At 51.8% G+C, this 15,027-nt stretch overlaps 1 protein-coding gene across 3 annotated transcripts in view; it reads right to left on the bottom strand.

Moving 5' to 3' along the window:
* Window positions 1-9,306, bottom strand: part of LARP1 (La ribonucleoprotein 1, translational regulator) — a 44,519-nt gene extending 35,213 nt beyond the window's left edge. For 2 of the 3 annotated variants that reach the window (XM_063168893.1, XM_063168894.1), the window contains exon 1: window positions 9,182-9,306. The gene's annotated coding sequence lies outside the window, so the exon portion shown is untranslated. Of the gene's footprint in view, window positions 1-4,824; window positions 4,931-9,181 lie in introns of those variants that run through there. The other variant, XM_063168897.1, reaches the window with a different exon arrangement.
* Window positions 9,307-15,027: the final 5,721 nt, after the last annotated feature.

Raw genomic sequence — 15,027 nt, 5'->3', positions numbered from 1 at the left:
TGGCATTTCCCTCTGACAGGGTTGCCACTCTCAGAGCTGCAACACACTTTTCTGCTTGCACATCAAGGACAGACCCAAACTCCAGAGAAGCTTTGCCCAAGGACAGCTCCATCTCCATACAAAGGAGAATCCATTGATGTACCCAGATATCCAGCATCTCCATGAGAAACGATCCCACCCCACCTCCTCAAACACATCAGGATCATGGTAAAGCCCCGCAACATCACACAGGGATGCCATAAATCCTCATGAAAACCCCAGAAACTGAAAATTGCAAGGCTCTCTCCACTTTTGGGCTGCAGGATACACAAGGCAGCACAGCGAAGACAACATAATTAAATCTCTTGACTGAATTACAAATCATTAGACACAGTCTGAGGTGTTGCCTCCCTCTGGCCCAGGCTATCTGCTTGGTTTTAATCAAGCACAGCCATTCCAATCACCCTCCAAACTCCATGCTTGCTTGGTTACACTCACTGCTGACAATTGCATCAACTCAGATTTCACCTCCAATTGAAGCTAAGAGGGTTATCTTACTGCAATCTGCCACGTCTCCTCCAAATCATCTTCACAATTGTCCTTACAGGTTTAATTTTGAAATTTAAAAGCACGGCTCATTTACACCAAATTCCACTCTGCAGAGTATGCAAATGTCACACTCATCATTCCACAGTTAAAAAAAAAAAAAAAACCAAACAAAAAAAAAACCCCAAAAAATCAGCAACAGTGAGCTTGTAGAGCTCACCTGAGATTGGGAAACCAAAAGAAAAGTCCCCTTTTTGTTCAGCTCAGTGCAAGACGCTCTGCAGTGGCAGAGGATTTCTGAGCACTCAGAAGATGTAGGAGATCATAGCTGGTATTCCCCCGAGCTCTCAAGGTTGAGCTGGGAGTTGGGAAGTGAAATTCAATATGATTACAGTGAACTCTCATGCTTTGTCACCCGAGCACATGGTGGAGACACCTCTGTGATTCGCTTTTCTCTATTGCTGGGTGGAACCTCGTGCACAAAACAAATCCCATCACTCTTCTGTTTCAGTCACAGTAAAAACCTCCTGATTGCATTTTTGGGATGTGCTTCTTCACATTTCAGTATCTGCTGCTACAGACACATCATTTCTCAGCATCACACATACTGGTGTCACTCCTTACACTTAATTCTTCATTCTGTTTTTCACTCTACTTTTCCCCTTCACACAGCCTTGCAGCTGCCCTGCCAACATGAGCCCAGCTGGAGGTAACACAGCTATGGTAAAGTGCTCCAGTCACTCCTTTAGGTGACTCTTTTTGTGCTGAATGAAGCCAAGAAAATTGCTTTTTGTTATTGTGGTTGGCTTTATTTTCAGTAGGCTCATTCTGTGAGGTCAGGAGAGCTGACACAAACTCTTTACTACTCGGAAGTGTAACCTCTCCAGTTACAGCAAAGGCATAAAAATTGCAGAGGATCCTAAGGGTCCTGCAGGAATAAACTCAGTGCTTCTTTAGCAACATATAATAAAAAATAAAGGAAGATATGACGTTGGAGAATCCAAAGAAATTAATTTCCTGTAGTTTAAGTGAAAGCTGGCTTATCAGACATTTGAGTGTTGCTTATTAGCTGTGAGGTCTCACTATTTTATTCTGCCACTAGCTTCATCATCTGCCAATGTGCAAACCACATAGCTTGGTAGCTAAGACTTGGTAAAACAATCACCCATTCACATCACTGAAGCTACAAGCTTTCAAAAGCAGTCATAAAGAAAAACAAAATAAAAAAGGCTGTGTGATTTAGTGTAGAGGCTGAATACATATCACAAATAATCTGTTTTAAAGAAAGTGCTCAGTATTTAGCAGTATACTCACCTCTGAGTTACCAGGCAGGTAAAACACCAATCTCCCCACACACCTTTTCTCTTACTTTCCCATCCACAAAACTCTACCCTTTCCTCATGTTTGTGGTTTTTCCAATTTCATACTTGTTTCCCCACATATTTAGCCATGAAAAAACTCACCTCTTCTCTCAGTTTTTTCCAGACTCCTTAAAAGCTACCTTATCCAGCCTTGAAAACTCTGTGTTCTGTCCATGCATTCACACTGAGGGCGAGTCAAAGAAGTCAAATGAGCACCAGGAAAGGAGAAGCACCCAGAGCCCCCTGTGCCGGCTCCCTCCGGCGCAGCCGTGCCCTGCAGACTGCAGAGTCACTCTGCAGGAGCTGCACTGGCCGTGCTCAGCTGGAAAAACGTGCTCAGCACTGTGCCCAGGACAGGCTCTGCTGCCTCCCCCGAGCTGTGCCCCCATATCTGAGCCAGGCAGAGTGAGCACCCCCTGTCCCACCGGCTGGACCCCACCTCGGGCTCACATGGGCCCTTCTGGCCAGCAGGAAGGACACACAGCACATTTCTGTCCCCTGTCCCAATCGTGCTTTAACTCTGTGCCAAGGACATGTGAGGTTCAGCAGCCCCAGCCAAGCCCCCATCTCTCCTGGTTCCCCCCGGCTGCCACGGTCACCAAGGGATCACTGACAGATGAAATGAGTGACACTGAGCAGCACCAGAGATGCTTCTCCTCCATCATCTTCCTCGTGGGGCAGGGATGCCTCTCCTGGGCCCCATCAGCAGCCAGGGCTGCTTTGGGGAGCAATTGGGAGTGGAGAGCAGCACCTGCTAGAGCAGCAGGTTACAGACCTGCTCCCAGCCACTTCAAGGGGTGTCCAGCAGGAAGCAAATGTGCTTCCCCAGGAGCACAGGGCAGGGCACGCTGTGCCCACCAGCACACTGCAATGTTTCTCTAGTTCCTCCACTGTACTCTGGAAGAACCAGAGAAACATCTTCTAGATCAAGAGAGCAAAGGGCATTTGTGTCACCTTGGAGTGCCACCAAAATCAGACTGAGCGGCATCACACCAACAACCATCCCTGTTGACCACTTCTAAAGGAAATTAAGGTTTCCACCTGGCCTGCTGTGACAGAGTACCCAAGCCAGCCAGGGCCACCATGGTCACCTCCAACACACCATCAGTCTGCAGCAGAGAACTCTACCAAACCTTACAAAGGAACAAAGGACTCTAAACCCACAAAGTAAAAATAAAATCACAACCACTGTAGAGCACTGAACCCAGCTGTGTGTTCCCATACAACCCTGAAACACAGGGAAGTGTCAAGGGAAGCTTGTGCTCCTAAGTCAGCTTTGCTCCAGAAGGACAGTGAAGGTAACTCACTGATAAAGCAGGTATTAGATGAGCCTGTTCCCAGCCCTTCCTCCCTTCTCCTTGCATGGCTCAGCAGAACATCCCCCAGCACACGGAGCTTAAAAGCTGCAGGAAGAGCTCTTAATCCTGGCAATACACACAGCGAGTGTCAGACCAAAGCTGGGCCAAATGACCTGCTGAGGATGGCTCCAGCAGCTCATCAGCACCATCAGCCTGGTGCAACCCTGAAACCAGCAGAGCCACAACACATCACACACCAGTTTAACCAGGAAAGGCAATCCACCCACAAAGTCCCCCAGACTTCAGCAGAAGTGTGTGCTCTGATAGAGGAAAGTTCAATTAAGAGGATCTTCTGGGAACCTCCAATTACAGGATGAGCCTCCCTTTAGAAACATGTTGACACTTGACCACAGTTTCCACAGCCTTTCCCAAAAACAAAAGTTTATCTTGCACAGCATTAGAATTGCTATCAGCAAACCTATTTCCACCAAATGCCTTGTGCCAGTTTTTGCTCCACAGCTGTGTGACATTCATGTGCACACCCACTTCTCTGTTTGCCAAGCAATCCAGGCCGACCCTGACCCAAAATTTTCCCCACATAGAAATCTGGTAATTGATTTATCCAAGGCCAAACTCAGTTGCCATTTGTTCTGGTCATCCATTAGCGTTACCTAAATACACAAGTAGCTTTAAGTTCTCCCAGCACTGCACTAACTTCTTTGAAGCCCTTCTTTTCCCTTTCTTCTGACCTCAAGTCATGCAGCTGCATCATTTGATACAAGATATTCAGATGAACCAGTTATTTCAATGCAAGGAGGTAAATCCCCCATTCAGACCTCACTAACAAGGATCTGGACCTGCAGAATGAGTGGAACCAAAGCCCGGTTTCAAGTGAGAAAAAGAACAAATGCAGAGCTGGCCATGCTAGGGACCACCCAGAGCTTTAGCCAACCCCAGGAGACAACTTCTTGGCCATGAAAGCTCCACCTAGACAGCACTATCACCAAGGGAGAGCTCTGCAGGTATCACCAAGGTTGCATCACCTCCTTCCCCAAGCTCCCTGTGTACACAGCAAGCCAGGGATTTGTCAGAGCCAGCAGTGTGGAGACTCAGGCCCTTGACAGGAAGTCAGCAAAGGCTTCAATGCTAAGATGACCAAAGGATAAGTAACACATTAAAGACCATAATGCAAATGTGTATCGCGGTTGGGAACGAACAAAGCTCCTCTGACCCAAGGGTAAGAGCACCTGTAATAACTGTAGGGGTTAAAACACAGCCTGGTCTGAACAGCAAGCACAGCTTTCTACTAAAATGCCCATTCCTTATTTTGCCAAATAAGAACAAACACAGAAATGGTGCTGGAGATTCATTAGTCTCAAGTATGTAAAGAGCAACCTAACTCTATCCAAGTCTGCATTTGGCATTGCCCTGAAGATAATTTCACACTGTTCAAGTACAGTAAAAAGATCTGGTGTCATAATTTGGAAGAGAGAGCAGAGCATTGCAGCCCCAGTGCCCCCATTTCCAGTCCTGCTTTCTGGACTCGATTTGTCTCCCCATCTAAACAAAGTCCTTCTGCTGCCCCAATCGTCATGGAAATCTCCATGGCACAACAAGCAATATAAAGTTTAAAAGAAGACCTGTGAGGGTAAGGAGATGGCTGGAGAGAATCCTTCAGCAATGCCTTGGACCTGGAAATCTGGAGCTGGAGGTTGCAGCAGAAGCAGGCACTGAAGCCCAGCAACCAGGGCCCGTGAGTCAGCTCCCAGGAGCTGCGCTGCATTCCCCAGCCCTCTCTGCCCGAAACAAACAGTGCAGAACAGGGCAAAGGTCCAGCACAAAGCTGAAGGGCAAAGGTATGTGGGGGAGGGAAAACACTAAGCCTCACTCTTTTTTTTGAGCAACAAGTTCCAGTTACCCTCATCCTCCCCAACAAGATGGGATGAGTTACTCGAACATGAGTTGTGGGATTGGAACAAAACAGGAGTTTGGAGAGGAAACTTGGGGAGGTGGTGGAGGCCTCCTGCTGCGATAGCAGCTCTGTTGCAACAGCCAGAAGAGCTCCACAACTACGTGCCACGACAGAGTGAGAATTGCCCAACACTCTGGAAATAGGTGTGTGCAGGACTACCAAGCTGGATACCTGAGCGAGCAATGTGTCTACTCTGAACACGAAGAAATGCCAATGGTAAAACAAGCTTCCCATCCATCTTATCTCCTCTACTGGAGGCTGATTTCAAGGAAAGCCCTATGGGGAGTTAGTCAGCAAGGGGTGAGATGCTAATGAACCTCCCCGCCTTCTCCTTGGCACTGGTAGCCAAGTCAGACTCTGCTCGGGCATAAAGCAACACGCACTCTCAACAACAGTCAGCTCACCCCTGGTGCTTGCTGCTAGCAACTAAGGTGTGCCTTCTGGAAAGTACTGCCTATCCACCCAGCACGTTTGCCAAACAGCATGCAGGAAACTCTACTCAAGAAATCAAAGCACCTCCTGCATCTCCTCTAGGAAATACACCGCTTTCCCTGGCCAAGCACTTACAAGGAGAATTTTAAAAGTTAGCCCAGGTAAAGCTGAGCGATTGCAGTGCCAGTCATTAAAACCTGCATGTTCTTACTTCCAAGACGTAAATGGCTTTAAAAATAAAGAAGTGCCAAGTGCCTTGATGCAACATTTCTTGAAATACATCCAGCAGGTTTTCAAAACGGGGTGCTGTTAACACCTGTCCTCACCAAGGCTTGCATCAGCATCAGCCCTGGTGCAGGACACAGCGGAGGAGTACAACATGTTCCAGAAGGTCGAGCTGTTTTAACTGCAAGCCACACTGCTCATCTACAGAAGAACTGAAGAAAACACTTTGAATTTGGTTTATAGCGAGTAGTGCAAAGCTGGTTTTGCCAGAAAACGTTTCCTTCACTACCACAGACACACATACACTACCATCATGTGTCAGTCAGGCTGCAGGCTGCATTTATTTACTTGATAAGAAGAGAACATGTAATAACGAGGGCATGGTCACACAGACCTTGCTACTAGATCATTAGAGAGTAAAAAGGAGGCATCATTACAGCTCTGCAGCGTCCCTCACAAGCAGTCAGCAGGGTCAAGTACAAGCCCTGCCACATGGGACAGGACCATGTGTACCTCAGGACTCCAAGGATCCCCCATCTCCTCTGACAGAAACTCACACAAATAAAAAGATAACATGCATCTTGTCAAGAGACCATGAAAATTTTCTGGTGTGCTACTCCAGAAGAGCCTCAGCCTCCTCCACTCAGCATCAGGTGTCTAACTCGACCTAATGGTTGCCCCACTTACTGCCAAGCCATTGTGCCTTCGGGAGGTTAAGAAGCAAGGAGAGGCTTCACTTCAAGAGCCCTCCTTCCTGAAAAAGCAGAAAGCTTTGCTCGAACATCCTATTATATTACAGGCTTCACTGCCAATTTTGAGCATAAAAATGCTGCAGCAGGTAGGCAAGACACAAGCTTCTAAAGCTAAATTATAATCCATGAAAAAACGACCCTATTCTTCAGTCCCTGTGTCAGGCCCCAAATGGACTCAATTTGCCCAGCTGTGGCGTGTCAAACAGTTCAAAACAAGCTGCTGTTTTGACCACCTGGAGGTGGATTTGTTAAGCTCTTCCCTATTCATATTCCAACATGGACAGCAGAAACTTAAGATCTTGCAGGTGGCTGTTTTCCTGAGCTCAACACTTTTATAAGCACCAATTCCAACGCAGGCCATTACAGAATGCGTGGACACCTAAGGAGAAGGTCTTGTCCATTAAATCTACTCTATGGGTCTATAATTAATATAATCATTATAACAAAATAAGGGCTTTCAAAGCCTGTAAAACAAGTCATAGAGGGATCCCTTTATCTTTACAGAGCTGTATGCACTACACTCTCTGGTCTCCTCACTACCTCTGGTGGATCAGGGCTGGAAACATTTAGCATCTCCAGCACACAAGCACTGCACTGGGAACACAGCTGGATTATGAGCAAAGGCCTTGTAAACTCTGCTGAGAAACCAAAGACTTCCAGTAGTGACTTTCCAGAGTCCAGAAGCTCTCAATCCACTTCAAGTGTAGAAAAAGAGTCGCTTTTCTTGGGTGATCCTCCTGCAGGTCACCACACCATGACAACTCACCTCACCAGCTGATTCTTTCACACAAATTCACGCTCCAGATCTTTTTTGGTAAGTGCCTGCCAAAACAAATCCTCCACCCAATGAAATGAAGACACAACATGAGGCTGCAAACTCTACAAGAAGGTACCTGGGTGCAGGGCTGCCAGGCAAGGTCAGCTGCCAGCCTGCCTCCCGTGGGAGCTCAGCAGCCGTGTTTATTTTACACGTTTTCTCTTCTGCTAATGAACACGCAGCAAAAGAAACAATGGCCCAAGAGAGGCGAGCCAGGCAGCAGCACTGGGGGCACTGCTGGAACCAGTCGCTGCTGCCAAGCGTCCCAGAACACACCACCAACAAATTCCATTTTCTAAACACCTTTGGGAATACAGAGACAACTGTGCTGGGCCCAAGGACAATTCTGAGTGTTGCAGCATTACTGCCTTACCCTACAACAGCGTGGACACGCTAATGACACACCCTCACTCTGTCCCTCAAATAATCACCCCAGGAGTTCCAAGGGCCCCCTGCTTGTGCTGGGCAGCTGCCTCGTGGCTGCTGACTCTGACAAATCACACACCTTTGCAACCGATGAGGCTGGTAATGAATCCGGACACTCCTTACACAGGAGACTCAAACAGGAACACTCAACCTTGCAGTTTTGCATTTTTTGTTTTTTTTTTTTTCCTCCTCGGGATCGTTATCTCAGAAGGCATCACAATAGAGTGCAACCTTCACACAAAGGAGCGATGTGACCAGTTTCGTGTCATAACGCACGAGGCAAATGCAGACAGCAACGCTGTCCTGGATTTCCTTAAGCTTTGCTTATGTCCATGACTACAATGACAAACCACCAAACAATCCGAACACGGACTTCTAGCTGGCAGGATTAACTTGTCCTCTATACTTCCCATTAAGATGACAGCTTTCCAGGTGGAAATTGCATAGCTGTCCATCTCCCAGAGATCAATAACTCTGATGAATCACCATGCTAGGTGGTAACAGTTCTTACAAAACACGGGCACGTACAGTAATTGGGGATCTGATGGCACATCTGGCAGCGCGATTTCAGAACTAACAGAGACAGGTAGAAAAAGATTAAGTCCTTCCCAAACAAGACGCTTAGTGAAAACTTCTGTGCTTTTCCCCTACTCCCGATTCACTTGAAGCAGGTTACGAGAGGAGCGCAACACCCATCCCGACAGGCGAGGAAATGGTGCTCTGCAGCTTCAGCCTTTGCTGACGACAGCAGCGGGTTACAAGCGCGATTTGGACAGCGCAGCCCCTCCGCTTCCCTTTTCGGGGACCCCCGTTCCCCAGGCGTGCCCCCAGCCCGGGCCAGCGACCGCGCCGGGCAGAGCCGCGCTGGCCTCGGCCCCCGGCCCCGCGGCCGCCATGAGTCGGCAGAGAAAGGCGGCGCGGCCTGCGCGGGGGAGCCGCGGCCGCGCACACGTGGGCAGCGCAGGCCGCGGCCCGGGGAAGGGCCCCGGCGGGGGCGGCGGGGCCGCGCTCCCGGGGGAGCCGCACGCCGGGAACCGACCACGTTGCCGGCGCTGCTGCGGCGGAATACCGGGAGCGGGAGGGAAGGGGGGGCCGCGTGTCCGCCGCCGGGCCCGCCCGCCGCCGCCGGGCCCCCGGCGCCCTCCGCTCGCCGCCGCATGGCCGGGCCGGGCCGCGCTGCCCTCCCCGCCTCGTGGCCGCGGCCGGCGCCGCCGCTGCCCCCGCTCCCGCCGCGCCCCCCGCCCCGCCGCGGCCCCGCAGGCCGCGGGCGCGGCCCCACGCCGCGTGTGCCGCATGGCGCGGCCGCCCGGGGCGCGGTCGGCGGCGCAGCCGGCCCCCCCCCGCCCCGCTCCCAGCGACCCCCGAGCACCCACCGGGAGGCGACTGCCCGTTCACGGCCGGCGCGTTCTTCGTCCAGGGGTTCACCTTGGGCGGCGGGGCCTCGATGAACTCCCGGCGCCCCGCGCCGCCCGCCTCGCCGCCGTCCTCCGCCTCGCCGCCGGCCCTCAGCAGGCTCTCCTTCTCCTGGTTGTTGCTCTCCTCCTTCTGCTGCTTGGCGCTGGGCGGCCTGGGCGCCGCCGGCCCGCCGTCGGGGCCCATGGGCGGCTCGCCCTTCTCCCGGCCGCCGTCCTGCGGCGGCTTCAGCACCAGGGCGCGCTCCTCGGCGGGCAGCAGCGGGGCCGTGCCGGGCAGCAGCGCCTCCACCTGCGTCGCCATCTGCGCGCCCCCGAGCCCCGCCGGGAACCCCCCGACCCCGGTGCCGCCGCAATATGGAGCCGCGCGGGGACCACGCGACTGCCGCGGGGGCGCGCACCGCCCGCCCGTGCGCGCCGCCGGCGAGGGGAGGGGCGGTGCGGGGCGCGCCCCCGCGGGGCGGCCGGCGGCGCGCACGGGCCTGATGCAACGCCCGGCTGAGCCGGGGGGGCGGGAACGGGGGGGTTTAAAGGGCACCGGCCCCTTCCCCGTGTCCCGGCCTCGGGAGGGGACAGGCCGGCTCGGGCCGGGGATGCCGCTCCCGGCTCGGGGAACCCGGGAACGGATGCACCGGTGTAGCCCCGGAGTGCCCGAGCCGGCTGTGACTGAGTCTCCCCGGCCGGCAGGGATTGGGATGTGCTCGGTGACCCACGCCTGGGGATAATGGGATAACGTGGTTGGAAAGTGCAGAAAGGGACTCGGTGTGCGTGTCCTGGGAATCACGGAGCTACAGAAACGCTCAGGTTGGGCCATCTGGTCCCAGCTCTCTGTGTAAACAAGGTTGTCCCAGAGCACATGGCACAGCATTGCATCCAGACGGTTCTTGAATATCTCCGGTGAGGGAGACCCCGCAGCCTCCCTACTCTCTGTTCCAGTGTGTTGTTCTTCCTTATATTCAGGTGGAACTTCCTGTGCATCAATTTTTGCCCGTTGCCTGTCCCCTACTGCTCAACACCACCATGTGCTTGGCTCCCCCCTTTAGGTATGTATCCACATTGGTGAGAGACCACCTCTCATCTCCTGTGCCCAGCAAAACCTTTGTTGAGTAGGCTAAAATATTTAATTGATCTCTAGCTGATAGAATGTCACTTGCTCATCATTAATATTCCTGGTATTTGTCCTCACTTCTTGCAGCCAGCAAGACAGCGACTGCAGACCGTGTGTGTATGTGCACATGAATTATACACATTTAAAAGGCAACTTGCATTGCTGATACCATTTAGCACAACCTGCCTAATTCACAACAACCCTTACTTGATGCCTTTTTTTATTCCGTGCAAGCCTGTCCCAGGCTCTTCCCTCTTCACAGCGAGCACACCCACCCTGCCTCTGCCAGGAAAGGTTCATCTGGAAGTCCCGGCATGTCCTGCAGCCCCAGGGACACATCTATGCAATCCCTGCAGGAGACCCGTCAGCATGACAAGGCACTGAAGATGTAGCTGCCAGCTGCTGATGCGTGGAGAAGGATGAAAAGCTGATTTCACTGTTGGAAGGAAAGAAGAAAGTGAGAAACAAACATGAGCTCAGCACAACATTTGGAAGGGCAACAGCATCAGGAAAGATCCATAGAGGGAGTCCCAGGCTGTCAGGGATGCTCCACTGAGACCATCTCAGCTCTCTGTGTGCCTCTTGGCTCAGAGAGTACCCTCCTGTGCCACAGCCTCAGGGATCACCAGCACTTATCCCAAATCATTCAAGAATTTGGCCAGTAAAATTCCATAAGGAAGTTTAAATATAACTCCAAAAGGAGGTCTGCTGGCCTGGCTGGCTCTAAACTGACGTGCTCATGAGTGTGACCTGTGAGCTGCACAGCTCCCAGCCAGTCTCCACCGTCACCCTCTCCAGGAGCTCCTGGCATGGGGAGCCCAGCTGGGTGAGGAAGGTGGCTGTGGCCAGGGGACCTGCAGGTGTCCCTCACCTGTCCCCCAGGCAGGTGCAGGGTTCCAGCTCGCTCCCTTTGGGGCTCTGCTCTGCTGCCACGTGAGCAGGAACAAGCCCGTGGTGGCCAAGAGCCAAACTGGCTCCAGAGCTGCCAGGCAGGAGGGAGCTGGGCAAGTCTCACCCTCATGCAGTGCCCAGCCAGGCCAAACCCCAGCAGGTTTTCAGAGCTAGAAAATAAATGCACAAGCAAGGGGGGAGAGAGGGAAGTGTCCGTGCAAGCTTCTTGCGTCAGCTGTAGGGAACATCACCTTGGCAGGTCAGCTCTCAAACACCCATCCCTCATGGGAATGGAAGCTGGGGTGCAGCACCTCCATGCTGGCCATGTCCAGCAAGCTCCATGTGCTCCACTCCTCCCTTGGTGTCCTCACTTCTGCTGGACCCGTCTTCCCCTGCTCTGCCCAGCATCCAGGACACTCGGATATCCTGCTCCTCCCTCCAGGGGCTTGCTGAGAAGCAGCCAAGGAGTCTCCACATTTCTGCAGCACAATTCATTGGGAAGTAATCCATCTCTTCTTTCCCCAAATTCAACAAAAGCACCCGACTGGCATCCCCAATCCTGCTCCTCTGCCTCATCCTCCACCCCAGCTGTGTCCCTGTGCCTGCCCAGACCCCGGCAAGCAGCTCCCTGTGCTGGCCCTGCAGGCTCTGAGGCAGCAGTCTCCAGGGAAACTCCTCTGCTGAGCAGTGATTTGGGCAGGAGCTCCCCACCTCCCCTGCTCCCTGTACAACAGCTTATTTATTTCTCCCCGGCTGAAGCGTGGCTTGCATATTTATCACAGACAGCCGGCTGCTTTGCTGCTGGCCCGGAGCTTTAAGGATGCTTTGATGGTGGCCATTAACGTCTCTGAGCATTTCTGGGTCTTGCTTGGCTGGAATATCCCCAGCTTCATTTCTGCTGGTCTGGCAAGCTCACCTAGGGGCCCAGCCTTCCCTTTGGGAGCAGCTTTAGTTCAGTGGCCTGGAGCAAGGCCTGTGCATGACGAGGAGCACAAAGCAGCCAATGTGACTGATCTGCTCCTTAACTTCACCATCCTGTTTGGCTGGGAGCTCAGCCCCTTGCTCAGGTTCCACTTGCCTAATTTTGTCCAGCGCTGTGGCCGCGAGGTCACGGTTAAAAGTGTTTCCTCCAGTTTCACCTTTGCTCTAGTGTGGTCCTGGATGCTGATCAGTGTCTGCAGCACCCTCCTGATCACACCTCCCTTCCCTGCATCCAGGGGCTGTGCACACCTCCAGGCAGCTCTGATTTGAATGTGCTTCCCAAGGGAATTTCCCCAGCACCTCCAGACCAGTTTGCTTGCTGCCAGTGCTGGTCACGCTGTTCCCTGGTGAGATGCCCAAGCTTTACACGTGGATGGCAGAATATTAAGGCTCAGGCATCTTTAACGCTGTGCAAAAGAGGATTTTTCCAGGAAAGTCCAAGCTTCCTATCCTGAGTCATATGCTTTGACTTATTTATGTGGTTGTTATTGCTCTGTGAACCCTGCCAGGCAGAAACATTGTCAGGGACAATGCACACACAAGGTTGGGCTGCCTTTCCTGCAGCAGCCCTGCAATGTTGCCCTCCAGCAAACCCAACTGCCCCGAGGGGTTTCCTGCTCCCGATGGACTTGCAAATGAAGCCTGACCATCCAACTGCTGGTGCCCGCAGGGAAAAGCTTTTCAAAGGACACCCAGAGCTCATTCCTGGAAGAGAAAGATTTGGGTGATATGCTGGGGCAGAACCATTCTCAGGACTCTGTTACAACCCTCAAATTGAAATAGGAATTTTTAATTTCAGAAAACCTGACAGTTTCCCATTGAAAAATACTCAGCTTGCCCTAAAGTTCTTCATCAGGATAATCTGACCCAACCTTTTCAGTCTGGGTGAGATTCTTTCCCACAAAACAGAGGAAGCTCAAATTGCAGTCCCAATTTGCTGTGCCACTGGTGAGTGGGGCTGAGGGCAGGCTGCCAGCAAATCCCTGTGGCCCTGCCATGGCAAGGGCCTCCAGCCAGCAGACACCTATAGTGGCACATAGTGGCCATCACAAAGGACACAAGTGCTTTTAAAATTAGACACCCAAACCTTTTATTCTACTACTCAAAATACCCACATTTCGACCTGCTTTAGCTCAGAACCAGAAGAAAGTACCCATTCCTGCAGGTTTCTGCCAGAGAGAACTCCAACATCCCCTTATTTAACCCAGATTTTAGCCTCTCCTTGCCCATGGTTTTAACCCTACAGGGATCATGCACTAAAGCACAATGCACAGCCGGAGCAGCAAGCTCAGCTTCTCCACTTCTGCTGCCAGGCCACAGGGGTGAGAACACACTGAGAGCTCCCAGATAGTCCCATAGGCTTCTCCTATCTGCAGCCATGTGATCCAGAGAGATGGAAGACACTCCCTGCCCTGAGATTAATTCACTTGGACCCTTCCAGCAAAGCATATGAAGGATCAGCGTGAGGAGCGAGCGCATTCCCACCACTAAGTAATTTCCAACCTGAGCAATAAAACAGCAGACACTAACGAGTTCCATTACATCCCCATTAAAAGGTGCTTTCCCTTAGCAGGGCTCCACAGCCCAGGGCTGGGGCTGGCTGGGTTGGCACTGTGCTCTCAGGGCACTCGTGCCATGCATGGGGTAGGAACCAGCTCCCAAATCTGCCAGCCCCTTGCTGCTCCCAGCCATGCTCTGCACACTGGGAATTGGTGTTGCAGATGTATCTTTTTCTGAGAGCGCACCCCTGGTGCTAGGAAGTTAGATTGAAATGTGAGCAAATATCCTGTAATTAAAATCTGAAGCCTGTTATGCAGATTTGGCGTGTTTTTAATAAGTGGGTTGGAGGGGGGGGATATCTAATGATGCGTAACTGCTTTTATCATCACAACTTTTCCCTCCAAAAGCCACAGTTCTTGTAGGATTCCCCCAAAGCCAGTAAATAATCTTGACTGCTTGAGAAAAATTCCCCATTTCCTAGTTATTGATGGCATGGGCTTTGGAAAGCAATACCTCCTCTAGAACACAATTTCTCACCTTGTGTATTTTGCTGGAGATATATTAACCTGAGGTTTCTTATGTCCTCTAAACCAGGGGAAAATGTTCCATTTCCAGGAGCTTGTGAAAACATGACATGAGGTGACCACTGAATCTGATATTTTCTCTGAAGGATATTTACCCTCCATGCCACCCCTCTGCCATCAGGAATTTCAGCAGAAATATTTCAGACATTTCACTACAAAGAGAAATGAGATATAAGAGCTCTACTATCCTTGTTCAAGATGCCTTAAGCTCCACATGCTTCAGATGAGATGTCCTGCATCCTTCCCAGGTCCCAGCCACCCACAGCAGTGCCAGACTGACTCAGCCCACCCAAGGATTCCTCTGGAGGAACAAAGCACGCTGGCAACGTGCTGTGATTCCCAGGAATTTGTGTTTCCCTACCATCAGCTCCTTGCACCAGCACTGGCCAGGGTCATACATCTTTCTGCCTTGTGCCTGATGTGCAGGGAGGCACCAGCCAGAGGCTGCTCCACAGAGCTCAATTAATTCAAGCACTGGCAGCTTGTGCAGGTGCCCTAAAAGCTCCCAAAGACTCAAGGTGAGAATCAATAAGATTGATGGGTGGAATTGCTGGGATATTTTCCTCTAAGCACCTAAGGATAATTAACAGCCAAAATGCTTGGAGTCAACCACCAAAGTTATGAAATAGTAAATCAGAGGCAGTTCCCATCAGCTTGGCTGGCTCCCTTTGCAGGTTGCACATTCACAATGAAGCCGTCAGCCAGGCACAGCCACAAATTCTCTCTTTCCTCCTGGGATTCTG

This window comes from Melospiza melodia, chromosome 14 (assembly GCF_035770615.1).
Source record: "Melospiza melodia melodia isolate bMelMel2 chromosome 14, bMelMel2.pri, whole genome shotgun sequence".
Taxonomy (NCBI): Eukaryota; Metazoa; Chordata; class Aves; order Passeriformes; family Passerellidae; genus Melospiza; species Melospiza melodia.
This window is presented reverse-complemented; position numbering and strand designations above follow the sequence as displayed.